Source organism: Triturus cristatus, chromosome 6 (genome assembly GCF_964204655.1).
Source record: "Triturus cristatus chromosome 6, aTriCri1.1, whole genome shotgun sequence".
Lineage (NCBI taxonomy): Eukaryota > Metazoa > Chordata > Amphibia > Caudata > Salamandridae > Triturus > Triturus cristatus.
The window spans coordinates 194,352,283-194,379,805 of NC_140589.1; the positions used below are offsets into that span (position 1 = coordinate 194,352,283).

The window sequence follows — 27,523 nt, forward strand, 5'->3', positions numbered from 1 at the left end:
GTCTGATCACAATGTTGATCATGACAGAAAAATCTGCATTACTCAATGCTCCAGATATTGCAGACCTCAATGTGCTCTTCATCACTGACAGTGATTCACAAAAACACCCTGACATATTCTAGACAACTTTGTTTTCACAGGTTATAACATTCATCACAGAAACTTAACATGTAGGAAATTACAGGGATATACAGATGCCAAAAGTCCTTCTACACCTGCAATGTAGACAAACAAGAATTCCTCAACTTCATTGAGCACCTCACATTACCTCACTGTCTCTCCAACACATTCAACCAGCCCATTTCTTGTACAGGTCCATGGACAGAACATAGAAGAAAACTATAACCACCTCACAAACTCAACCATCTAAAACATGCATACACACATAAGCACTTGTACACACTGCAGTGTGCAGAGGCTTCCCTATTCCAGTAAACAAAACATGAAGAAAATATGATGCACTCTCCTCAACCTCATTCAGCTTCTTCTATTCCAGGAATTTACCAGCGGCAGCAGTGAAACTGTATGAGAAAATAGTATATCCTGCTCTAAGTGCCTGGCAAAGCAATTTGTGTATTTGTCCTGTGTGTGTATGTCTCTCTCTCTCTCTCTCTCTCCCTCTCTCTCTCTCTCTCTCTCTCTCTCTCTCTCTCTCTCTCTCTCTCTCTCTCTCTCTCGCTCTATGTTTCTCAGATCACACTGGCATTTCCATGTCTGCAGTCACTCACAGTGGGACTCCCTGGCCTCAGCTCTACACCGCCTTGAAGAGAGGCAGGTCTGGAATTTGAGCTCCAAGGGAATGAGCATGTCAGACTGGGGGGATTCTTTCTATATCTACATGGGGCAATACCACCGAAGATGTAATCGAGCCTAGACTTATACCTAGACTTTACTAAGATGGTTCCTTTCCAGTAATAGTTGCCAGTACAAGATGGAACATTTTTCTTTCTCCCTTGGACAGGACCAATTACCCTTCTGCTCCTTGAAGAATGTCTCTTCTCATGTTATTGCCCCGCCTCCATCTCATGTCAGTACGTTCACCAGCAACCTCAAATCATTCCAGGAAAATCACAAAGGCACCAATGTCCTAATGAATACAGGTACTCCAAAGACCCCACTGCCAACATTTCATTATATGCAAACAGAAAAAGAAGCATGTCCCATTTTATTTATTTGTTTATTTATTCATTTGAAAGGTTTTAAATAGCGCTGGCTAGACCTGTGGGTATCAGAGCGCTTTACAGGCGCAGGAGCAATACAGATAATATAATCAATTTTTCTGGGTAACGCATAAACAGTCAACTACAAAATAACAACTTGATTTAGGTAAAAAGGGAAGGGCACAATCAATATACAAAAGAGGAGAGCATAAGGGTAAAACCAAAACAGTCAGTCACAGCACCACAACACGGTATGGAAATAAAATGGTACGGAACAGGGCAATTACCCTGGGATGAGGGGGGAAGGAGGAGCGGTTTTACAAGTGTAAAAAAAAAAAAAAGCACCCTGAAAGGGCTCAGCCATTGATTGAGGGCCAGGACTCAGGAGGATTAACATGATGTGAGCATCAACGATAAAATAAGTTACTGGATGTTAAATTGTAGGGAAGCAATCAGGGTAGTGAGGGGAGGGGAAAAATGGGGAAATGGGTAGGGGGTCGAATGGGGGACAAGTAACAGGAAAGATGGCTTCTTAATAAAGTGAGGGGGCAAGGAGAGGAAATGGATACATTCATAAAGTATCATTAATGCAGGGAGACATGGAGAGTAGGGTAAGAGGAGCGATTATTGACCAAAGTATTTGTAGAGGAGGTGGAATTTGAGGTCTTTTTCAAAGCTGAGGTAGGAGAGATTGCAGCGCAGGTCTTTAGAGAGTGAGTTCCAGATGTTCAGAGAGTTCCCAGAGAAGGAGCGAGATTGGGTAGAATTCTTAGTAAACAAAGGGGGGATGAGGAGGAGAGAGTTGGTACTTCTAGTTGGTCAGGAGCACTCTGCTTTGTTGAGTTTATTAGTAAGGTAAAGCGGGGTTTGTAGGTGAAGCGCTTTGTGTGTAATGCATGCAGTCTCATAGAGGCATCTGTCTTCAATGGGTAGCCAGTTGAGGGCTTTGAGGGTGGGTGTGATGTGATCAAATCGTTTGCAGTCAGTGGTGAGTCTGGCCGCCTAATGGAGCATGGATCTAAGGGGAGCTAGATGGACCTAGGGGTCCAGGTGAGGATAGCGTTGCCATAGTTGAGTTTGGAGGGCACAAGAGATTGGACAACACATTTGAGGTCCTCAAAAGGAATGAAGGGTTTAATTTTCTTAATGTGTTGGATGATGAGCACGTAGAGATAAAATCCCTCTTCTCAACTTGATCAAGACTCATGATTCAACCAAAGCAAAATACTATACCAACTCCATGAATGAAGCATCCAATAGAATCAGAAAACTCTTTAAGATGAGTAGGCACCCACTCTCAAACCCAAACCCTCCATACTTCCAATACATTGACAAATGCAAAACCATCAACCTTCCTTCAGCAAAATATTTCATAAACTCTAACCTCACATCAACAGCAGCAGACCAATATTTCCCTACAATCCAGTCTTCTAGGCAATGTTCCATAATTGCCATCAACGACCATACTCACTTATATACTCAAATCCCTCAAGTCATCCCTTATGAAGATGATAGCATACTCTCATCCCATTCCATAACCTTCAATAAAGAAGCTCTCACTCTCTCAAATTCAGGCTGCTACTTCACATGTGTGAGAAATTGCATTTTTGTGTGGAAACCCCCCTTTTATGTGGTTTGATATTTTTTGTTTTATGCACTCTTGTTAACTGCTGTCCATACCACATTGTATGTGATCTGACCCTAAAACATGCTACAATTGGTTGTACCCGAATTGACATATTTAACTTTACAGTACAGCCACAGTATATGGTGCAGGAAAATACACCAATGGCATGAAAAAAGTTAAATGTCAACTGTGGGTTACAGCATTTATTGTACCACTAGCTAGAGTGACAAAGAGAACATTTGTCCGGGCCTACCTGTGTAGCCTGACTCCTGAAGCTTTTAAATCTGAAGGCTGATCTGTCAAAATAACCCTTTTTTACAGCAAAGAAAACTACTTTTAAATATTAAATAAGTCCTTCCTATGCAGGCCCTGTACCCGACATGGTGTGGTGCCTAGTACTTGAAAGCGGTACATGCAAGAATTCATATGGCATGTGCATACATTGACTAGCCCTCAAAGGTTATGCTCACTGTTAGTGCTGTAACTAAAGTTCAGATTAAATATTGAGCCTATTAATTTTGTTTTGGAATAAGCTACAGAGGCAACTAAACCACTATTGTTCATATTTATTAAAAATCCAATTCCTTTGTGGTCGGATTTTTAGTAAATATTTAGGAAAAAAGATTTTTTAAAAGCAACACTTGACCTGTTTGAACCTGTGGTGCGCAAATTACCATCAAGCTGCTAATGGATGGCCCAGACAGTGGTAGCCCTTGATAAGGTATGAAAATTGTTCCCATTGCAAAAAAGTAGCTTAGGTCTAGAGTGAGACTGGGACATAAAATAGGCCTGGGCATCAAAACAAAACAAAAGTGGCCGTCATTAGTGAATCATATAGCTAAAGAAGTGTCCCACATTTGCAAATCAGGTCAGTTTCGAATTTGTAAAGACACACTGTATGAGTGTTTCGCTGGGATGGGATACTGCATGCATTTGTGGTTCCTGTAGATAATGCATGTGGTAATACTAGGAAAGCCCACAAAAAGCCAAACAAATGGGCTACACACATACCTGTTAGACCAGCCATTAAGGTGTTGCCAGATTGCTCTTTAGTCCAGTCTGACCATGCTTAGGCCTTTTCACATGAGGATCTGAGTGAGGTATGTGACACATTAGTTCAGGAAGGGCTGTTGGGGAGGGTTTGGAAGGTCATTAACTTTAAAGAGACCAGGGTGAGGCCTTCCATGCATAGTTAAGTGCCAAAAGAGAGTCCGTGTAGAGAAGCATGTTGTTCAGCAGTCCCTCTGTGTACAGTATGGCATCAATGCAGTGGGAGGGGGCACCATTCAAAGAATAATTTGGGGTGTAACCAAGGAGAAGGGAACTTCTGGTTTCCCTAAATACACCCCTGGCAGACACACAAGCTCTATTCAAGGGCAAAAAGATTCTGCTATGCTGGATTTGCCTGAGTATAGTGCAACGCGGAATAGAATGCATGAAGGCAAACAGCATGCGCTGCAAAAGTGGGAAGGGTTACCACTGTGATAATTTTTTTTATGTGGTTAGGGAGAGTCCAAGTGTCACCTCTACACTGGCCAGAGAAAGCCACAAACCTGGCATCTTACCGCAGCTCATCAGAACACTGTCTGGACCGGCCGAAGAACAGAAGAGCAACAGAACAACTGTGTGAGACCTGTTGAGAAAGCAGAAGTTATGGATCTGCTCTCACTTGTGTCCATGACTAAGAAGTGGACTTCAAGAATCATTTGTCTGATCTCCTGTGTGGCTACAGGGACACAACAATATTCAAGAGACCTTTTTTTCCTGAAGTACCCAGCTAACTAGTGACAAGTGGAAGTGAACCAGATCTTGCTGGTGACCTCTGCTCTGCTGGAGTGAGCCACGGGTCCTAAGTGCTGTCCCTGAGGACCTAGAATCCTTAGAAGTGACCCTGAGGAGCTGCTCCAGAAACCTTTATGATTCATCAGTGGGACTTGGCAGCAAAGGCGGTGTATTTTAAGTTGACTTTGTCTGATAGAGCTTTAGGCTTGCCCCATTGGAGAATTGTGAGCCCTATAAAAAAGATATAGGGCGGATTACAATCTTGGCGGATGGAATACTCCGTCACATATGTGGTAGATAGTCTGTCCCCTGTATTTCAAGCCCCATAGGTTATAATCAAATTGTAATTTGGTGGATGGGTTATCCGGCACATTTGTCATAGAGTAGCTCTGTCTGCCAAGATAGATCGTAACCAGGCCCTTTGTGTGAAGGTAGAAATCTTCACTTGATGAGGGCTTGAATTGTTTCTGACTGATGGAAGAAATATTTTGCCTGCACAATTTGAATTTCGCCCACCCAAAGCTTTCATCACCAGACTCAATGGATTTAGTGGGACCTTGTCCAGACCTATCCAGCTTTGACAGGACTTAGGCATGTATAGCCTGCAACCTTGTCCCACTGGGGGATTTTGATTTCCTTTTCATGGACCAAGTAACAAAGTAAAATGTTTGACTCCGAGGAACCATTAGGATATACCCATTATGCGCTCCATCATTGTTGGTTTGAAAACATGCCTTGGTCCCGGTTAACCTGAGGAGTTACTGTGCATAGGAACAGGAGGATGGAAACAAGAGCAAGCAAGAAGTAAACAAAAAGACAATTTTTAACTTACGTTCACATGTTTTGACTGAAATAGAAAGATCACTGTTGGAATTTGGCCTGCTTTTTTGCCCGCAAGCCACTTTTGATTTTACAACAGCTGGGATGAATTTGTTTTAATTCATCAGAAAATTGAAATTGCCTACAAACTTCAGACATGTACATAAAAATACACCACAGAATGTGATGAGTAACTTTGACAATGATTTGTGTATTGGTGATGTGGGAGACTTTATAGCCCCACCACTTTGCAAAACAATAATTTTGAGGCCCTGAGTGAATGAGAAACCTTCGTGAAAATGGTTATAGAAGTAGACACCAACACAAATAGTGGCTTTAAGATGAGATTGAAGTTTTGCCCCAACCCAGCCGCCCAACAACTTAGATACCTTTCAGGGGGTATTGTTACGAAAACTAGACAGCTTGCAGAGACACATACAGACTGGAAGTATATAAAAAAACAGTAACCTTACTTACACACAAGGGGAGGCCATAAATAAATTACAGGCTGGCACAACAATTGCCATCAAACCTTCCAATTAAGAGCGAATGTGATTCTAAGGGCCACATAGGACTACAGAACAAAAGCCCATAGGCAACTACATAAATCAGGGTGTTACGGGGTAATTGAGTGGGAAGTGTACATCGGTACCATTTAAAGATATTGTGAGAAATTAGGTTGTAGGTTGACAGCGGTGTTAGCCCAGGTCAACGACAGTCAAAATCCCAGTCAGGGTGAACCACAAAAGTCACTAAATCAGCCTGTGCTTAACCTTCTGTGAGCTTGGCACACAGGTAGTCAGGTGTAATTTAGGCAATGTGTAAAGTATTTATGCAGCACAGAAACAGTAATAAAGTAAAAATACAACACAAGGAAAATACAATATTAAAAATAAAGCAAATAAAAGTTATTGGACACCAAAACAAAAAACATCCATTCAGTAGAACAGGCATTATGAATTTTCTTTTTTTTTTAAATAGCTCTTAAAAGATCAAAGAGCCAACCGTGGACATCTAGTCACATAAGGCCGGGTCAAAGTAAAAAATCATGGCCAACTGCAATGGAGTGCAAGTTGGATACATAAAGTGGAATGGGCCAGTTAGGTGCGTACCTTTGGACTTAGAAGAAATTTGAAGAAAAAGTTTCTGAGAAGGTAGAGGTTTAACATTGGGGAAGACTGCAGGCAGTGGCTGAGGAGGAAGCATTATCATCAGGAAGCTGCTGGAAAAAGTTGTGGTGAATATTTCTTCATTCAGACTTAGGGGCTGATTATGAGTCTGGTGGTCTGAGGACAGTCAGACTCTTGGGGGCATGGCAGTGGCGGTCCAACCACCTCTGCAACAGTTGTCCGACTGCTGTATCACATCTTTGGTGGTTGGACCACCATTGCACCGCTCCCTGGTGGTGGAGTGGCGGTGTAAGGCCACAATGTGCTTGGCAGGTCCCCTTCAGCCCCGGACAGCATATTGCGAGTTTCCTCCCTGCCAGCTGGCTCATGTGGTTTTCATGCCATGAAACTGCTGGTGGTGAGGAAACTAAGGGGACCATAAAGGGACTACTGGTGCCTCATGCCATTGGGATGCATCGAGGGGGCACATGGTGTGCCCCTCTGTCAGCATGCATGCCCAGTTCTTGTATGGCAATTGTGCACGGACTTGCTTTGACATTCCCATTGTGGTGCCTATTTCAAAGGCATCGCTGTGAGAACACCAGTAGACCGCCCGCCAGACTAGAGGAAAACTCCTAATCCGGCAGGTGGCCTGTGGTCGACTTTGGTGTTGCGGGACGATGACGTGCCGCACCGCCAAAGTCATAATTAGCCCCTTAGTCTCTTTTTAGGAAGTTGAAAATTACCAGCGGGATGAGGCTGGAAGCTGTAGCCAACCAGAGTTCCAATAGGCCGAACACTCATTTGGTCGAAGGACTGCTGAACAGGATTTTCTGCTGTGGAGAAGAACGTAGCAGAAGCTGCCATGAAGTCAGGCTGACATGTGATTTACCTTTGGCTGATAGGCAAGTGGGTTGATCCTAGTCTTCCCTCGATTCTCAGAACAGGTTTTGGCCAAAAATGTTTACTTCCCAAATTATGGCTTTTGGCTATCTTGGCACTTTTAGCACCACCACCTAGGGTCCAGGACTGGAGAAGGGCCATGTGGGGGGGTTAGGACTCAATGAGGTTGGGTCCAGGTGAGGGTTTGAGACAGTAGGAGCTATTTCTGATTCTGAGACTCTATAAAGGAGGCCAGTCAACTAGCCCTTGGAGTCACTCTGGCAGTCCTGGGTTGAAGTGATGATCAGGCCTCTGAGGGATGAAGGCATGCTCGAGGTAGCAAAGCAGTCCTTCCATGTTCGACAAGCAGGCTAAAGGATTACACAGCAGGCCACAGCAGCAGACAGTCCCTCACCAGGTCCAGATCTTGAGCTGAACTGTGGTTCGTAGGGTCTCATTTTTATTCTTGGTGCCTTTTTGAAGCATGAGAGGTTTCAAGAGAATTCCCTTTGAAGTGATTGAAGTTGCCTGCTTCCCCTGCCCTGGCTCCTGTCTGGTCTGAATAGGACACTTTACTCCACACGTATTTACAACATGTGCCATTACCCCACGTTTTTAATCCATGAAAATATATACATCGTAGGACTTTACAACGCAATCCATAACAAAGCAATGTCCATTACAATGCAATTTACTATTCCAACTCCAACAGGGTGTTGTATTGGGGAATGCGTTGTAATGGTTTGCGGTGTAAAATCCTTCATTGTAAAAGTTTTTGTGGGGTAAAAAATGTGGGGTAGTGACATGCGTTGTAACTAGGCCTGGGCGGTGAACTTCGCTCTGTTCGTGGAGTTTGCAGCGTTTTCTGCACTCCGCATTCCACGGAGCTCATGGAGAGCAGAAAACTCTGTTTTGCGATATTCAGCTGAGTTTTTTCCCTGCTCGCGATCACGTACTGTAAGTTCCCGATCGCGAACAGCAAGTTCATGAGCTGCCACTCGGGTGGAATTTCTACCCGAGTGGCAGGAATACCAGCACAAACTGCACTTCACCACTCGAGGAACTTCGCAGAGTTTTTTTGTAACTTTGCGGAGTTCTGTGCAGCACAACTCCTCGAACTATGCTGAGGCCTAGTTGTAACTCATGCGGAGTAAAGGATATATCCTGTCTATTCTACATAATCAATGCAGGGGTGACATGTCCTTTGTCTGAAGGCAGAGCACAGTTTATTCAGTTGCAAGTGGGACTGTGCCCAGCTCTACTACCCTATCCTTTCAGTTGATGGCCCACCCAGACACACCTAAACCCTCTAGTGTGTGTCTGTCTCAGATGAATAAACACATTCCAACTGCCAACTACACCTAGCCATGTGACCCAAGAACGGTCTGCAGGCACCTTATAGGTAGTGCAGGAAAATAACACATTTCTAAAAGTGATACTTTCAAAATTGTAACCTAAAATCTGATTTTACCATTAAAGATGATTTTTAGTTACAATTTCTCAACCAACAAACATGAGAGGTTTCTTGTTTCCAATCAAACTTTGACACTTATTAAACGTAATAAAGCAACCGAATGTTACCCTATGGGAGAGGTAGGCATCACAGTAGTGAAAAATGAATTTAGGCGTAAATGTCCAACTGTTTATTTACAATGCACCCTGCCATATGAGCCACCTAGGGTCTACATTAAGGGTGACTTCTTTGCAAAGGGATCATATTGGCAAGTCAAATTGGCAGCTTAGAACTGAATTCAGGCTGCAATGGCAGGCCTGCGAAATGTTTTAAGGGGCTCCTTAAGTAGGTGTCACCATAAGTGCTTCATGGCCACTATTAGCATTTAACTTACAGGACATGGGTATATGTTATGACACTCTCCAAGGGATCTACATGTAAATTAAATATGGCAATCAAGTGTAAGACAAATTTACCATGTTTAAGCGAGAGAACACACGCACTTTAGCACTGGTTAGTAGTAGTAAAGAGCACATTGTCCCAGAGCAGACAAAAATTAATTTCAGCATAAACCGGAGGGCAAAAGCAAAATGTTTGGGAGAAGCCCACCCTGAGCCAGACAGGTCTAACATGTATCATGATCTTCTCAGTGAGTGAAGAGATAAAGACACTTTACCATGAGGTATATAGGTACCTTAGATATGATCACCCAGTATTACCAGGTTTTTACCTACTGCAAAAAGCACATAAGATCTTTGCGAAACCACTGAGGGGACATAGAGTTACATCCAACAGCAGCCTGGTGGTGAAGACTGCTGAATACCAAGATCATTTTTTGCTACCTGGAGCTTAATTCACCTTGCAGGGACAATACAGACTTTCTGAAAAGATTGAAGATATTTTGGGAACAGAATTTTCTTATGATAACCCTGGATGTATCCTCCCTTTATAACAGCATCATACATCAGCATGGGATCAAAGAGTATAAACATTTCCATATTGGCACACCATTAAGAATGTTTGATCATACTAACATGCTTATACAGATGATAGAGTTTTTCTAAGAAGTACAATTTTTCTATTGGAAGATCACACCTTCAGACTTCCGGGACAGCAATGAGATCCTCCTTTACCCCAGCTATATCCATCTTTTTTATGGTTGGAGGATCAGATCGCCAAGGGCTGAAGACAACAACTTGCAAACTGACCACATAATTTTCTGGATTGGCTGTATTGATCATTTATTCCTGATTTGGAAGGGTGATATCCGCAGTGCAGAGGCATTCATTGACATATACAAAACAATAATCTGAATTTATCATTCATCAAACATATTAGTCCTTCAGATGCAGAATTTCTGAACATACATATAGAGGTTCAGGGGTGAAGCTAATAACCAGTCTGTTCCTCAAATCCACAGCAGGAATCAGCCTATTACATGCTAGAAGTTATCACATACCTAAACTGAAGTGAAGAATCCCCTATGGAGAGTAAATAAGGGCTACGAGAAATTGTTGTACACCTTAGCTATATATGGAAGAAAAGAAAACCATCACAAAGAGATTTCTAGCTAGAGGGTAGCCCATAAAAGTGCTGAAAGTACCCAAAATTAGCACACAGACTTGACAGAAGGATATTTTTTATATTACAACAAACCAATGGGGAAAACCGATAAGACAGAGAGGCTAATTACCACATACAATGAGATGTCTAGGAAGGCATGAAAGATTATGGCCAAACTCTGGAAGTTACTTACCACCAGCAAATTAGAAGGGCAGGATGTCACAGCAACGCTAGCATAACATATATGTAAGGATCTGCTTGTACAAAGTGACCTGCAAAGAGTAGCATGACAACCTAGCTAAGACGGCAACTAGTTTTCACCAAATGTGGTCACTTTAAAGCATGTCACAAAAAACAATAGAGTGAAAGAATATCCCACTTAATTTGGCTCCACAAAGTGCCTTGAACTATTGCATTTACATTCTCAGATGTCCCTGTAATCCTGTTATAGGTAGATTGGTAGGGTTTGGAACATCTCAGGGTGATCAAAAATAATGATCCCACATACCTAAACAACTACACACATTGGAATCATGATGTATCACTGCGTTGGGCACAAAGAAGCTAGGAGGTTTGAATCAGGATGAAAAATTGGCAGTCTATTTCCCTGTCTAAAAGACAGGTACATACCATAAGTAAGGGTGAAAGTCTAAGTATCATCTCTTGCAGCCAGCCCCAACAAACATTTCTCCCAAACCTGGAGACAAACTAAAGAACAATAGCAACTATGTCTACTTATCTTAAGAGGTGATTGTCACTGGGAATGACAGGATAAAGGAAGGGGACCAGGTTATGTATGACAGATATGTAGGGGGTTCATAGGATGCCAGTGATATGGGAGGGCCTAGCCCACTTTGGCATTTATTCCATGAAATATATGAACAGACATGAATATTCAATTGTGTTCATGCTCAGCAAAAGATGTGATTGTGTACTTTACACAGAGATGGTCAAGGCATATGAACCATGAGTAAGAAACAGCATAGTATAGTAATATTATGATGACAAATGGGGGTGCGCAGCTCAAGAAGTCCAATAGGCCAACATTGATAGAAAAGTAACTTGTTTATTCCCAATTTTTTTTTAACGATCATCTGATATATAACATCCAGCCAACACGTTTCATTCCCATATAGGGAACTTCATCAGGGCAGATAAATATATCATTTGTAAAGTACAAATTGCCAAAGTGCCAACAATTTTTATTAATAGCTTCAGAACAGTTGGCTTCTCACAAAAGACAGTATGTTCCTATGTAGGCCTGTTTGTAACAGTTTGTGAAAATTCCAATGATTACCAGGAAGACGGATCCGAATATAATAAAAAAAAACACGGAGACAGGTCGACTGGCAGTTGTGATCTGTTGTAACAGCCCAAAAAACTCCAATGTAATTCTGGTAGATGAATCCGTATGACACAATTAAAAAGCCCCACAGAGAAAAATCAATGGGCAAATGTGATTTATAGCGCCTCTATGTCCACTATGTATCCTAAACAATTTCCAATGCTTCATAAGGTCAAGTGTATTGCACTGTGGCCCATATTCACTCTAAGCAGATACGAAGATTCCGCAGCATTGTCTCTTCCGGAAGAGAGAGAAATTTTCGGCTGTGATGCTGAGGAATCTTTGTATCTGCTTAGAGTGACTATGGGCCACTGTTGTGTTCCGATTTAGATACCCGTATATAGGTTTCCCTGAATCATGTCCTTATATAGGCACAATTCGCATTGCCCTTATTTAAGCTTAGAATCCCAGTCCTTATTTAGGCATTAGCCATGCTAACCAAATACAGGCATGATCACCTACATCCGTCCGATAATTTTTTATCGCCAGCTTGATGATATGCCCCAGAGTTACTACAAATTTATGATGACGAGGCATTGTCATATGCCGATGATATCTATCTGACAGACAATTACCTGGCTAGACACTTGAACAGGGTGAACACCATTATACTAGGAGTCGCCTCTGAGGGCTATAAATTCAACTTTAAAAAATCTAGAATTGCCCATCTCAGTGTCCTCTTCCTAGGATATGAACTTTCAAGTGAAGTCAAAAGCCTGGCACCAAATTTTTTATAAGAGTGTGCGCTGCTCCAACCTCCAAAAATGCAGAAAAATTTACAGTCGATTCTAGGTTTCCTGAATTTTGGAAGAACTTACATTCTAAATAGCGCAGAAAGGGTTAAACCTCTCTACGAACTAATCAAACCTGATATCAAAATCAAAGATTGGACACAGGAACACACAGAAATCCTGCGTTCACTACAAGCTTACTTGTTAGCAACAAATCACTTACAAACACGCGTAAATACATGCAATTTAGTGATCCGAATAATTTCGGGTCAATGCGGATTCACCTACTTAACTTTTAATCAAGGTTAAAAAGTACCAATTGCATACAAATCACATTTGTACACACAAGCGGAAATGTGATTCACTTCGACAGAGAAAATTCTGACAGCAGTTCAAACCGCTGTAGCAAAAGAAAGAGCTCCAGCTCAGGGGAAACGCATTATTGTCATGACTCCAGTACCAGCCTTAGAGACGGTAACAAAAGTGAGCATTCCGAATGCAAAAGCTTTACATCCAAGATAGATACAATGGGTTAATTCTCTTGCTGCAACAGATGTTGAATATGTTTTTGATCCTTATTTAAAAACACAAGCATTCCTGCAATGGCGTTCACGTTGCAGAGAATTCATTGGCTGACAAAGCCGCAAAGGGGGCTGTGTAAACGGCTTCTGTAGCTGCAATCACTCATTCAAAAAGGAAAATAGAGAGTGAGATATTGTTCGCTGTCAATGCTTCATCAAAGGCAGTGGTGCAGCGTTACCTAAATTTTTTTCACTCAAATACTCGTATACAATTGATGCGAACAACGTTCCGTTTGCTCGAATCCCTGGAGTGGGGGATAGGGTAAATCCAAACATGGAACGTAGATTAGGACTAATCCTAGCAGCACATGAAGGGATAGCCTCCGACCATGCAAGTGTTTCTGGCACAGTATCATTATTAAAACAGAGATATTGGTGGCCTGACATTAGGAAACAGACCAAGAACTATGTTTTGGAATGTGAAATATGCCATAAGATGAAAGTTTCTACTGTGACACGTCCTGCGCAGACGCCCCTGATAATTTCAGATAAACCATTAGCGTGTGTTCATCTGGACCACTGCGGTCCCTTGCAAAGGGATGGTAACTATAAATATATCATGGTTGCAGTGGATTCATACTCAAGGTTCCTATGGATGTGGCCTCAGGGCTCGGCTGACGCTAAAACTGTTATAAAAGATTTGTGAGTCTTTATCGGCACATACGCGATTGGCACACTACATTCTGACCAGGGCACTGCATTTAGCTCTCGGTCTTACAAAGAAGCCATGGCCAGTTTGGGCGTTGCATTGCGGTACTCTTCTCCATTCCATCCTGAGGGAAATTCAGTTGTGGAAAGGAAAAATCAGGACATAAAGCGGTCTATATCAGCTGGGGTATTAGGTTTGGGTGATGTGTGGGTTGAACATCTTTATGGGGTCCAACGCTCATTAAACAATTTGCCAAGAAGTTCTGTAGGAGGGGTCACTCCATATGAGGTCCTATTTGGGACAAGAATGTGGGTTCCTGATCTCGAATGTAAAAGCACAGTGGTGGAAAATAAACCATTTGATATCAAAGATTATTTGGCTGTTTTGCAGGACTTAAATGAACTAAGATCGAAACAAAGCAACATTTTCCTGAAGCCAACCACCACTGGGGATAATCCAGCCATCCCAGCAAGGCCTGTCTGGATCCCAAAGCTTTGGGATCTAGTCTGATAAAAGATCGCGGAAAAGAAGGAATTTGGGCCTTTTTACAGACAACCAGTACCTGTCCTAGCAATCCACAGATCAAGAACTGTACTTCTGACGCCCCTTGCTGGAAAAAAGGAGAAAAGATTTGTGTCCATCGACCTCATCAAACCACACTATGTTGCCGATACTAAACAATAGGCCATGTGGACAACCCAACAAGTAGCAGGCGCACTCCTCTAGCTACTATCCAAGAGGTTCAAACTGAAAGACTCATAACTATTGAGAATCCAACAGTAAGAAATGAATGCCTAAGCAACAATGCTATGGAACTCATCCCTCTTCAAACCCAAATAACTGTTCGTCCTGATACACCAGTCTACACCAACGTAGCAAGTGATCCACTGGTTCCAGCGATTTCAACGAATCCTGATTTAATTTCAACAATTGACAGAACTGCTTCTGGCTATTTTATTAACTTTGATACATATTCTGAGGATCCCAGCGAGCCTGAAACGACGCCAGCCAAAAGAACTTTCAAAGAACAAGCACAAGAGTTTTTTTCAACACGTGAAAAAGACTTATCACCATTGATTGAACTATGCATTATTTCTGGAATATTTTTCTTTCTACTTTGGCTAGCTTTAGTAATAACTCTGAGCATGTTGATAGATGGAAGATATATTCATTTGGACACAGGAAGTAAAAATGTGAACTTACTTTTGAAACCACACAAATTACCCCATCGTGAAGCAAGAGACTTGTCAGCAGTGAACATCACAGCCGTTCTTATACAAGATGGTATAGTTTGGGACAAAATGGATTATGATATATTCGGTCCGTTGGAACTTTTGAAGATTCCACACTTATTCACGATATCATTAAGTGACTTTATTACCTTCAGTACCTATTCTGATGATTTGGACTTTGAGACTGTTAATAACATGATGTCTGATCTAGAAAGGTCTTCTGCATTCTCTAATCATGAATACTTAGAGGGTTCAACAGACTATGAACAGCTTTTTTGTTACAACCACTATGGTCATCATTTCTTGCATAAATCTGCAACACCTAGAAATGTATTTATGTATAACCAATGGTAACATTGTCCTACACTACCAAGGAGTAGCGGAAAAACGTTTGAAATGAAGTTTCCATATTTTTCAGGGTACAATATATCCAATCCAGAAACATTTTACTATAAAAATGTGAACAAAACAGGAACGAAAAAATTGTTAACCAATACAAAACAGATTTATTCTGCAGCCTTTATTGGCTAGACAGGGTTTCGACTTATGGAAAGACACAATTGACACAAAATCTGTCTGGGGTACAAAACATTGGCAGGTACAGGGGATAGAAGCTTTGTTTAGAGCATGCTTCATCCAACAGCAGATAATGTTTTTGAACGACACTGTCCAACATACATCTTGCCTTGGGTTAGCCAAGATCAAAGACATGAACATACCGTCCATACCTACACCTGCAAGTAATAGCACTAAATGGGGTGGTCGACGTACATACTATTTTTCAAAACAACAGATCAGATTCCGAATGGAAAAAATGGTTGCTTTGGCCCACAGACACAAACATCTGTCAAGAAAGATTCCTGAACAAGATACAAGTTCTAACAATCAATAGGCCAGACCCACGCTATGTTCAAAGACAGCATCCAGGGGTAGTAAAAACATACAGTGTAGGAAAATTATGCCTTTATTGGCTACAGACATCTACACTAGAGGATGTGAAACAACACTTATCTTTACTTAAAGAAGACTCAAACCTTAGGGAATTCTTGCTAGGTGCAAGAAAGCCGCGTCAAAAATGTTTCATATATGCCGGCATCTATGCTGCTTATAATAAAATATGGAAGGTCACCCAAGCAGACGCCGGAGAAAGAATACGAGAAAATGATCGTATTAATTTAGAGAAATCTCTCGCTGTGGTAGACAATGGGTTAACGACTCTGTCATCCAGGATATATTCATTGGGCAACATTGTATCCTCTGCTATTGACATTGTGGAACAAGATTTGGTCCTGCTGCGTCAAGGCCAGTCTCAATTACGTTCTATTCTGTCATTAGGTTAGATGCTACAAAACCTGCGTGCAGGCTATGTGCCTTGGCATTTCATCAACACGTCTTCTCTGTTTTCTGGTTACAATCTCACTGAAAAACAGATCGAGTTGGCACAAAGGGGAGCGAAGTATACATTGCTAAGCATTGAGAAACTGGAAAAAATGCCATTTACGGTAGCAGAAAAACCAGCTACAGAATGGATCATTCATGGCAAAATAACTTTGCTTGTTACAACTTTCTATTTTCACTATTGCCTTAAACACATGCCAGTAGGCAAATATGAAAGCTTGGGTAAAGAATACATCAGGACATCCTGGGATTTACCCTACACACACAGATGTTGGAGTTGGGGGCGTGAAGTGTTTATTAGCGGTACACACTGTGAAAAAGCACTGAGCGGTTCACTCATATGTCGGGATATTAGCTTACACGGGGCCTGTAGCGGTTCCACTGCAAACTTATCCTGCCACCTGCAAGGTTCACCAGCCGCTGTGATTAATCCAACGTTTGAACAACTTTCAAATGGGAGTTACCTCATGCTGAATGATCAGAGCTGTTGTGGCATGTTGCCAGGTATCCCATATCTAGTAACAGTTACTTCCAGGGTCACTTGCTGTATGCAATTCTTGTTCCCCTAATTAGACACAGTCAGGGAGTCGCCCTTATGGCCTTCACTGAACATCTCTTCTATACGAAATGATACTTTAAGCAGAATAAAAGCCATTCTTTTACAACAAACAGTGCCTTTGACCTTGGCCAAAGAAACCTATGATCTACAAGTTACAAGGACTTCGGCTGAGATACAGGCTCTGTTAAGGACATATTGTCCCACACATTTCACAGAAATATTGGGACATATCTTAAACATGTCTGATACGAGCGGTATTGTGCATGTATTTAAGACCGTATGTTCGGGACTGTTAATACCTTTTCAAGCAGTCCTCAGAATCATTCCAAACTTCATGCACTCGGTGTTTGGTGGCCTGCTGCTAATTCTAGCACTCATTGCAGGAATCCTGTTTTTATTCCTTCTGCTACGCTATGGCATGCCAATCCACCAGCGTCACTCCCAGCACCTTGGGGAAATGCTCTCCTGGAAAGGAAGTGTCGTGAGCACATAGTACAGCTATTGGGTTTACCTTGTCTACAAGAACTAAATACCACATGGTTTCTGTCGTTCAGACCAATCTGGCAAGATTGCATCTTACCTGTTCTACGCTGCCTGCTTTGTGTTGAAGAATGTGTGCTAAACATCTGTCCTATAATCCCATCAGTCATGCAAACGGATATCGATACTCTGCTGGACCCGATAACGGCCCATGCTCTGTGTAGTCCCCAGAGGCTACCAATCCTGATGACGGCATTCATTGAGATCTCACAGACGCAACATGCTTCTGTTGAGGTACAAGATGGATCAACAGGCACACAGGTATCAACGAACACTGCTAATGACGATGCTTCACATCTATGTGCAGTTAGTCTTTTAAACGAGGTAATCAACCTATTACTGACAACATTAGACGACTTTTTGTCTACAGGATTAGATGATTTCATGTTTTCCCCAGCATCTTCAAATAACTTTTGAATTGGCCCACAGTGTACCATCTAATCTATGAATTCAGCCTTCATTGTTTTCATAACAAAAAGACTAAATTTGAAACTTTCCTAAGATCGCACTTTTTGAATATTGACTTTTTCTTTTATGGCTAAAAGCTCTGCTTACAGTAGAACTATTCATAGAGAACAGACTTCTTTGAAACACTTCGAGGGACACATTGTCACCTTTTTCCACATTAATGTAATCATGACATGAAATGGCTCTGAACTTTTTTCCTTTCTGTAAACCCGGACCATTTCATTACATATGTGTATAAATATTTCTGTTCATTCTCTTAGCATTCACTGTAAATATATGCTTAGAATTAAGGGTGGGCGTAAAGTGAAGTTTGCACTACGCGAGCTACGCGTAGCACTTCGCGAACTGCGTAGTAACATGTTCGCACTGTGCAAGATGTTGTTTTCAATGATTGCACAGTGCGGACAAGCAACCGGCACTGTGCAATCATTGAAAATGGCATCTTGCACAGTGCGAGCTGTAGTTTTCTGCTGCTAGAGTAGATTTTTACTCAAGCGGCAGCTTTCTCAACGCGAACTGGTAGTTTCTCATCGCGAGCAGTCGCGAGCATACGCGACCCCTCGCAATGAGAAACCTGACCTCCTCGCATTGGGAATCTCGCCGGGAGGTTTTTTTTCCATGCTCGCGATCGCGAACAAGGAAAAAGTCTCGCCGGGATGTCATTTTGCTGGCTCGCGGTCGCCAACTTGACGTTGAGGACCGCGAGCAAGCAAAAAATGACCGCAGCACTACGCAACACTACGCTACGCGTGTTCGCACTGTGCTACGTGCAGTTCGCGTAGTGCGAAGTAGCGCGAACTTCGCAAACTACGCGAGCGTAGCGTAGTGCTTCGCCCAGGCCTACTTAGAATGCAACATTGCTTGAAGTTTACAGCACCTGCATTTCATGTGTAGCAAACTTTTAACAAAGACTTTTAGTATGCTTTTACAAATGTTTTTAGTGAACATGTGATACTCAATTTTATGTGTTTAGCATGGTTAGCATTTAGTAATATCGATCATTCATCAATGGAGTGGGTGTTGTGTTTCGATTTAGATACCCGTATATAGGTTTACCTGAATCATGTCCTTATATAGGCACAATTCGCATTGCCCTTATATAGGCATAGAATCCCAGTCCTTATTTAGGCATTAGCCATGCTAGCCAAATACAAGCATGGTCACCTACATCCGTCCATCCAACGTCACAACGAGTTCTTAGAAACCAGACCCTTAAGCCGAATGGGACTTTCCATAGCTAGGATTATTGATTTCTCCAAAAACTCATCTATTATGCATGAACTACTATTCCTTAGGGGTTCATCCATGACGTCTTCCTCTGCCCGACTTTACGTCAATGTTAGCATTCCTAAGCACCTTCCAGGTATAAATATGCCTTCCCTTACCATGTAAAACCACGGCACGACTCAGCACGACTTGACTGCACGGTTCGCCACGGCAAGTTCAGAAGAGACTATATCCCGGCCTAACACACTGACCAGACGCTGTCATCCCTGCTCGCAGAGAATCCAGCTTCCAGTGTTGTGACTCCCTTCATGGCGTGTTAGAGTTTGAGACCCGGATAGAGTTTCCCACCTCGCTCATTCTAAAGGTATGGAGCCGACTGGAACCTAGAGGGACTCTTGGCATACTAAACTTAGTATTTTACCATACTATAGAAAACTGCACCTACTTTTACCTCGCACTACACTTAGGTTAGGTACAACGGACGGTGTAGGACTATTTTAGAAGCTTCAGATGAGTATTCACTTTTTAGCCTGTTATTTATGTATGTATATATGAATATATGTCATAGGTAAAAGATGATGCTATTGCAGTATTATTTCTTCTTACTGCTTACACTGTGCGTAGTATATATTGCTTACTGTCTAATGATTGTAACAGCTCATATCTCTTACACTAGAAACCAGACTGTTCAATAAAGCCTTTTATTGAAACACCCGTCTATCTATTTCTGTGTAACTCTAGAGAAATGCATGCACGATTGAATGAGTGAAACTGTTATCTATTGTTTCCACGATTCTGAGACTGTTCCGATTCTAAGGGAAACAAAGTTGTCATGTTTATGCGGTTGTCAGAAACTAATCAGAATCAAATCCCTTCGTGTTCATTCGAGAAGTTTCTAGTGACCTCTGAGTTAGCTGGCACACAAAAGTTATTAAGTTTAATGTACTCGATAGGAGCATACTGACCTTAGTCCTATGCAAAGACTATAGTGTATATTATTCCAATGCGCAAAGCCTGTAAGGGAAATATACTACACCACAGTGCAATACACCTGACCTTATGAATCATTGGAAATTGTTTAGGATACATAGTGGACATAGCGGCCCAATAAATATAATTTGCCCGTTGACTTTTGTCTGTGGGGCTTTTTAATTGTGTCATACGGATTTGTCTACCAGAATTACATTGGAGATTTTTGGGCTGTTACAACAGATCACATCTGCCAGTTGACCAGTCTCCGTGTTTTTTTTAATCATATTCGGATCCGTCTTCCTGGTAATCGTTGAAATTTTCACAAACTGTTACAAACAGGTCTACATAGGAACATACTCAGCCTCATGCATCAACCCAAAATCCAGTCGGTAAAATACCGATTCGGTAATAGCTCCCGGTATTAAGTAAAAAATACCCAATCCCAATGCATCAACCCAAAAGCAGAAATCGCTATTTAAGGAATCCTTAAATAGCGATTCATTAAATAGGGATTCCTTAAATACCGATTCCTTAAATAGCGATTGCATTTAAGGAATCCCAAAGTGAGATTCCTTAAATGCAATGCATCAAAGTTAAAAAATTAGCGATTTCGCTAATAGGGGGAGCAAATTACCATGAAGATGAACTGCATGGTAATTTGCAAAAACTTTGAAAAATGCACTTTTGTGCATTTTTCAAAGTTTCATGTTGCGCACACACATGCCCTTAGAGCATGTGTGTGTGCAACATATGTGCACATATCATTTTCAGGGGTGCAACAGGGTGTCCTTTTGACACCCTGGCACCCTTGAAAGTGCTCCCGCTATTAGCGATTCGGTAATACCGAATCGCTAATACAGACTGGCTTTACATTCATTCCTATGGGCCTCCAAGCCCATAGGAATGAATGGGTAGGTATTCCTTATTACCGATTCGGTATTACCGATTCGGTAATAAGGAATATTAAGGAATCGCTATTTGAATAGCGATTCCTACATGCATAGCCTTTTGCTATTCCTTATTAGCGATTCCTTATTTTTTGCTAATAAGGAATCGCAAATGGCATTGTTGATGCATAGGCCCCACTGTCTTTTGTGAGAAGCCATCTGTTCTGATGCTATTAATAAAAATTGTTGGCACTTTGGCTATTTGTACTTTACAAATTATATATTTTTCTGCCCTGATGAAGTTCCCTATATGGGAATGAAATGATTTGGCTGGATTTTCTATATCAGATGATCGTTAAAAATTTGGGGGGAATAAATAAGTTACTTTTCTATCAATCTTGGCCTATTCGACTTCTTGAGTTGCACACCCCCATTTGTCATAATAGTTTCTGACCTGGAGTACAGTAACACCATTCAACGGCTGGTGCAGGGGTAGTTTGCACAGCAAACTCAGGTATAGGAACTGGCACGAGGAGCAGCATAGAAGGTCCGCCATTGTTGCATTTGGATAATTATAATTATATTATGAGTAAGGTATTTAAAATGTATAGAGGTTTATTAATTTATGTAATCACGTACTTGACATAGATTATCAATTTAAAGCAATGTAAAATATGGAGTCATCGCTCTATGATGATGTCCTTTGTCTGTGATACGTCTGCAACAGAATCATGGAGGAGATTGCTTATAATGAATGTGAGATTCTTTACTTTAAATAAAATGGATAACATAATGTTTTAATGCATAATTACTATAATGATTATTTTAAAATTATATTTGGGTTGATTCATTGCAAAGTTGCAAACATGACATGATTTGGAATTATATGCTAGGTTTTGGAACCAACGGTTAGTCTTTTCTTTATGTTTGGTACTTTTTTCTACAAATGTTTTTGAGTGGAAATGGGCACCTTAGTGTGTCAAAGTTAATTTTTGCACAAAAGAGTCACTGTATGGAGAAATGAAACGGCACTGCGAAAATCTTACTGAAGTGCTGGGGTTCCTTCCGGATTAGAGAGGAATTCGGAAAATGTATACACATTATTTATTTCAAAGTTATACATACAATAAACTGTTAATTTAATATATAAATGGGTTTTAATTAAAAACAAAATTAGACAATAAAGCTTTCAAATGTTCACTGTGCAATTCCTACACATAATAACTCATCTAGAAAAACAGACATTTGAGGAAAGCAGATTTGGAATGGTTATGACGTATACAGGGTGCTCCCTTGTGTCTGGACAAAGCTTTGCCTCTCTACTAAGTATCCAAGCAAAAATGAATTTCTTCCCTTAAATGTTAAGAATCCACACACACCAGTTATATATACCTTCTCCGTGGTATACACAAATGCTAAAGCAACTTCGATAGACCAGTTGTCACCGGATGCTGCTCGTTATTGGAACCAATTAGTAACTATGTTGACTTTTTCATTAAAACTTTCACCCCATTGACTTCATATTAAAGACTCTATGGATTTCATTAATGTGATTCAAGACATTCCATTCTCATTAACTGACTGCCTGTTGACTACAATGGATATTGAATTCCAGTCTTAGTGGTTAACAAATCTCTGTAATTTGATGAATGACAAACCCAAACCAAATCAGGTGCCGATCTCTTTTATTACTGACTTACTGAATCTGGCTTTGACTAAACATGTCTTCAAATTTGACCAGGATTTCTTTTTGAAAATCAAAGGCACTTCCACGGGGGCGGTTTTCACCCCAGATCTTGCCATCTTGTAAGTGGGCAACCTTGGGTCCACTATTATTTTGACACCATCTAACACATTCAGACAACACATGTTAATGTGTCAGAGATACATAGATGATACATTTTTGATTTTGCAAGGGTCTCAAGATACACTCATTTTGTTCCAACAATTGCTCAATCAAAAATGCAACTGCTTGACCTTCACCATGACCAGTGAAAGTAAGAAAATCCCTTTCTTAGATGTCTTGGTTAAAGTGAATAAGAACGGACTATATACTACTTTGCACCACAAACCCAAATAAAAAATACTCCATTAGGACACTCTAGTTTCCATCCCGGAGTATTATGGCATTTACTCCCTTCCAAACCATTTTAAAGAATTTTTAAAATTGCTAAAATAGAAGGGACTTGTTTAGGGATGCTGAAATCTTGTTGGATAAATTGATATCCTAAGGGTACCCAAGACGCTTGGTGCAATGATCCTTGAAACACATCTGGTACAGCCCTTGCTAAATTTTGCTGGCACCATAGAACAGAGATCAGATACTGAAAACATTAGTGTGCGTTGCCAATTTTTTTTACCTGTATCTAATTTTGTTGCAAGTGGCATCAAGAAATATTGGAAATTGTTGGCAGCAGCTGATCTTACCATCGAACCCCATTGTTTTCCCTAAAGAAAGGTAAGACTCTTTAAGATCATTTGGTCAGGGCGGCTATTGTATCAAAGTACCAGCTATACAGACTGAACATTTGGGTAATTGGTCAGTTCAAATGTGGACAATGCAGCAGATGCCCCTTCTACCTCAAATCCAAAATCTTTACACATAGAGATACCAGGATGCCATCGAAAGAGTTCTCTAACTGTAATACTTGTAACGTTGTGTATGGAATAACCTGCCAATACAATAAACTCTATATAAAACAGGCGACACAAAAGAAAGTATTCGTATTTGTCAAGATGCAGTAGGGTCTGCTGCTTGGTCGCTACTGCCCCCCCAGGTCGAACACTACATCGAACAAGGACATTCTAGAAAATGATCTGAGGTGGCAAGTCATCAGCTTCTTCAAGACCCCACCGAGAGGGTGGAGGATCTCAGATGTATATATGAATTTGGACCCAATAATGACAGATTGAACCTGCAAGAGGACTGGACAGTTTTGACATAGACTTTGGGATGTACTAAGACTCTAGAATAAAACAAGGTCACTGATGGTTTTCCTGTTGTGGCTGCCTAAAGTCAGTGAATAACTACAAATCAATGTAAATATGTGTTGTTTCCATCAATGTCCTTCTAATATGGTCTGTACTGGTCCTTTTACTAGATTATTGTAATGCCTCTCCTTGCTTCACACCTTCGTTTCTATCATTCCCACGTGATCCATTCCTTCTTTGACCTTTTACATTTGTAATTCTCACACCTTTGTATACCCTAGGAATTCCACAATAATTACTTTTCAGTTTTCAGCTTCATGAAATTGGGGTTAGCTGCATTTCTCTCCTTATGTTTGGACTTCAACTTTCAACCACTTATATATGGTCACTACATCTAGGGTCTCTGTGCCCTTTTTCAATATCCACTACCCTGTTATGCATACATCCAGGACACCACCCATTGTTGATCCTACTTTGATTTCCACACTGCTGGCTTAAATGTGAAATCAATGCATGGTCTCTTTTGTGTCAAACCACTGTGACTCTTTTCACTTTGCCATCTGGATGCTGCGTCCATCACGCCACACCAGAGTTTTTAATTTTTGACTCCCCATTTGGGACTGATTTTGCTTGGAGATGCTCACACTACACACCCAGCAGTGGAGCATTGTCTCCCTTGGCTTGTGGACATTTTCCTCTGGAAATCTCCACCTGAGTTTTGGACCTTTATCCTCAGGTAAATAGTGTTTTATTGGATTTCCCCATTTAGGTCATGTAATATACTTTCCTAGCATTTTCATTAGATTCCCCTTCTCAATCACAGCTACAATCACAGCAATACAAAAATATCCATAACCATATGTCCAAAATTCAACAAGGGGAGACGCGTCATGATGTCTAACAACTAGCACATACACATAGTGTCAAAACGTTGATGCCAATCCCATTGTTTTATGTTCTCTGTCAACCATCCTAAAGAAGTGCCAATAATGATATAGGATGTTTTTTGAACTTTTGACTTGAGAGAGAATATCCATATTTGTAATAATTGTTTTATGTATATGATGTTAAGATCAATCTTTGTCTACATTGGGTAATGTTCAAACTATTTTTCACTGTATGTAACTTTATCACTAAGTCACATCATTTGATTTATTTCCATGTTTTTTTAGACAGCCTTATATGAAAAAGAAAAATTGTGTATATTATTGAGATATATGACTAGCAATATGATAAATAACTATAACTGATTATGTAGGAGATGTGCATTGGGGGTTTGAATAATTGTCAGCATAGGCCCACACTCTCCCAGCGTTTTAAGGAACAAACATTGATCTTCTCATATAGGTGTGACCTTCCAAAACCTATTTTTTACACAAAGACATTGTGACGCTTGACAGAACGCATCGTAGTTTATAACAATTCTCTATTGGGAGCAGGATGAAAATGGGAGTAGGTATAAGATTACTGATTGATCGATTGGGAGCAGGTGGAAAAGTCATGTTTGGTGCCTGAGGAATTATAATTTAAAACTCTCTTTAATGGTAAAGTAGAATTTTGAGCCACAATTCTAAAAGTACAGCTTTTAGAAAGTTGGCATTATTGTGCCCAAACCATTTGGTGTCTGTGTTCTGTTCCTGGGGCATATGACTAGGTGTGAGTGCCAGTTAGCCTTTCCATATTCCTCTCAAACTGCCACAATAGAGGGATTAGGTGTGCCTGGATGGGCCATCTCAGACAGGTTGTGGGGCGGACCTGCACTTGAATAGGCTGTGCCTTGCTCTCCTACAAATAGCTTCTCATTGGCCTTGTGTGCCTGGGGCAAGGTTTGAGCCAGGACGAGGAGGCAGGATATTCCAGGATATTCTGTGTGGGGTGGGGGGCTTCAGGCAATTCTCCTACTTATAAGTAGGTGCCAGGTATAAAAAAAGGGACCCTTAGGCCCACACTTAATGTTCCCTTTCTGGACCTGTTGGATGACTCTCAGACAACTGCCTGCTGCTGTGGCCAGCTGTGCACTTCAGAAGGCCGCTTTGCTGCATCCAAAAGGACTGCTCTGCTTTGCATCCCCAGCGGTCTGTCCTGTTGCTTGAGTCCTGAACCTCCTCTTGAACCTAGTACTTACAAAGTGTCTCCAAGGGCTAGGTCACAGGACTCCTGATCATAGCCATAGGGACAGAAAAGTCTCAGACTATCTTGAAGCTGCATCTGGACCCTGTGTGAGGTCCCTGTGCCTGTGTGAGTCCTGACCCTCCAGGAGGTGTCACTCAAGCCTCTGGACCCCTAGAAGTATTGCTAAAGGTGCCTACATAGCCCAAATCCAAAACTTGTGATTTAAAAAGATTTCTGTTGAAAAATGCCCTGAGAACTGAGAGGAGCCCATCCCCTTCCAGCTCATCAATCCATACAAGGCACAGCCATTCAGTCTGACTTCATGGCAGCTCCTGTTACATTCTCCAGAGAAGCACATTTTGTTAAGTGGCTCTTCACACGAAAGCTATCTGGCCTTGTAGCTAGTCAGTTCCGCCTGCAGCTTCATCCTGCTAGAGCTTTTCGACTTCCAAAAAAGGGACACATGGGCCAACATTTTTGCAGTCGCAAACGGGATGATTTTAGGAATACATAAAAAACATTTTGACATTTATTAATCCCACATTTTGATTCAGTGGCACGTTACTGAATCACTATTTGGAATTGCGAATAAATACCATGTTGGTTATGGTGTCCCTTCTAAATTCTGAATCTGAATGGGATGTAATGATATTTTGCAACTGAATTCCAGTCACAAAACATTAATATAATGCAACACCTTGAAGGAGGTGGTAACTCATTTGCAAAAGGTAAGGAGTTCCCAAGGCAACCCTTCCACTTAGAGAATGTAAACAAGAATATTTTTCAAGAGCAGGTAATGGTCCTATTGACCGCTGCCTAATCCTAAAAAACAAATGTAAAAGTGTATTTGTCTTTCTGTAAACATTACATTTCCCTCTAATGAAAATGGGCTGCAGTTAAAAAAGATTGCTTTATTAAAAAGCAATCACAGACATGGTGGTCAGCTGATCAGCTGGTCAGCTGATCCAGCAGTCTATCATCCATGTGATTGTATCGGGTTACAAATTGTGACCTACCTCATTAATATTCATGCGGTAGGCTGATTTGCAACCTACTATGAATCCCGATTTGGTGAGAAAGAAAATCATGCATTAGGAACACTAATTTCCTAATTTTAATTTGGAAAACACAATTAGGAAATCGGTATTCCTAATGTTTGTGCGTCTGGCCCTAAGTCCAATTGTAGGAATCGCCTCTGTGACCTTGCCCCAAGCCCCCCGATGATGATGTCCCCACCTTGAACAAGCCAGCCACATCGACACTCTGATCTTTACATTCCCAGACAATTTTTCTTGAATTTTCTTCTAAGTCCAAAGACTTGGGTAGATCGGGACTAATCTACTTTATGTATTCAAACCTTGCTCCACTGTGGTCAGACTTAACTTTTGACTTTGCCTTGGTCCCGTATGAATAGATTGCGCATTGATCTTTACGCACTATTTTAAACTACAACCTGAATTTCCATAACTTTGGTGGATTTTTTTTGTCCCGTTTTC

The 27,523-nt window shown here is 41.2% G+C and overlaps 1 protein-coding gene across 1 annotated transcript in view; it reads right to left on the reverse strand.

Moving 5' to 3' along the window:
• LOC146816625 (cytochrome P450 2K4-like) overlaps window positions 1-27,523 on the reverse strand; it is a 204,779-nt gene that overhangs the window by 33,584 nt on the left and 143,672 nt on the right. The window lies entirely within an intron of this gene.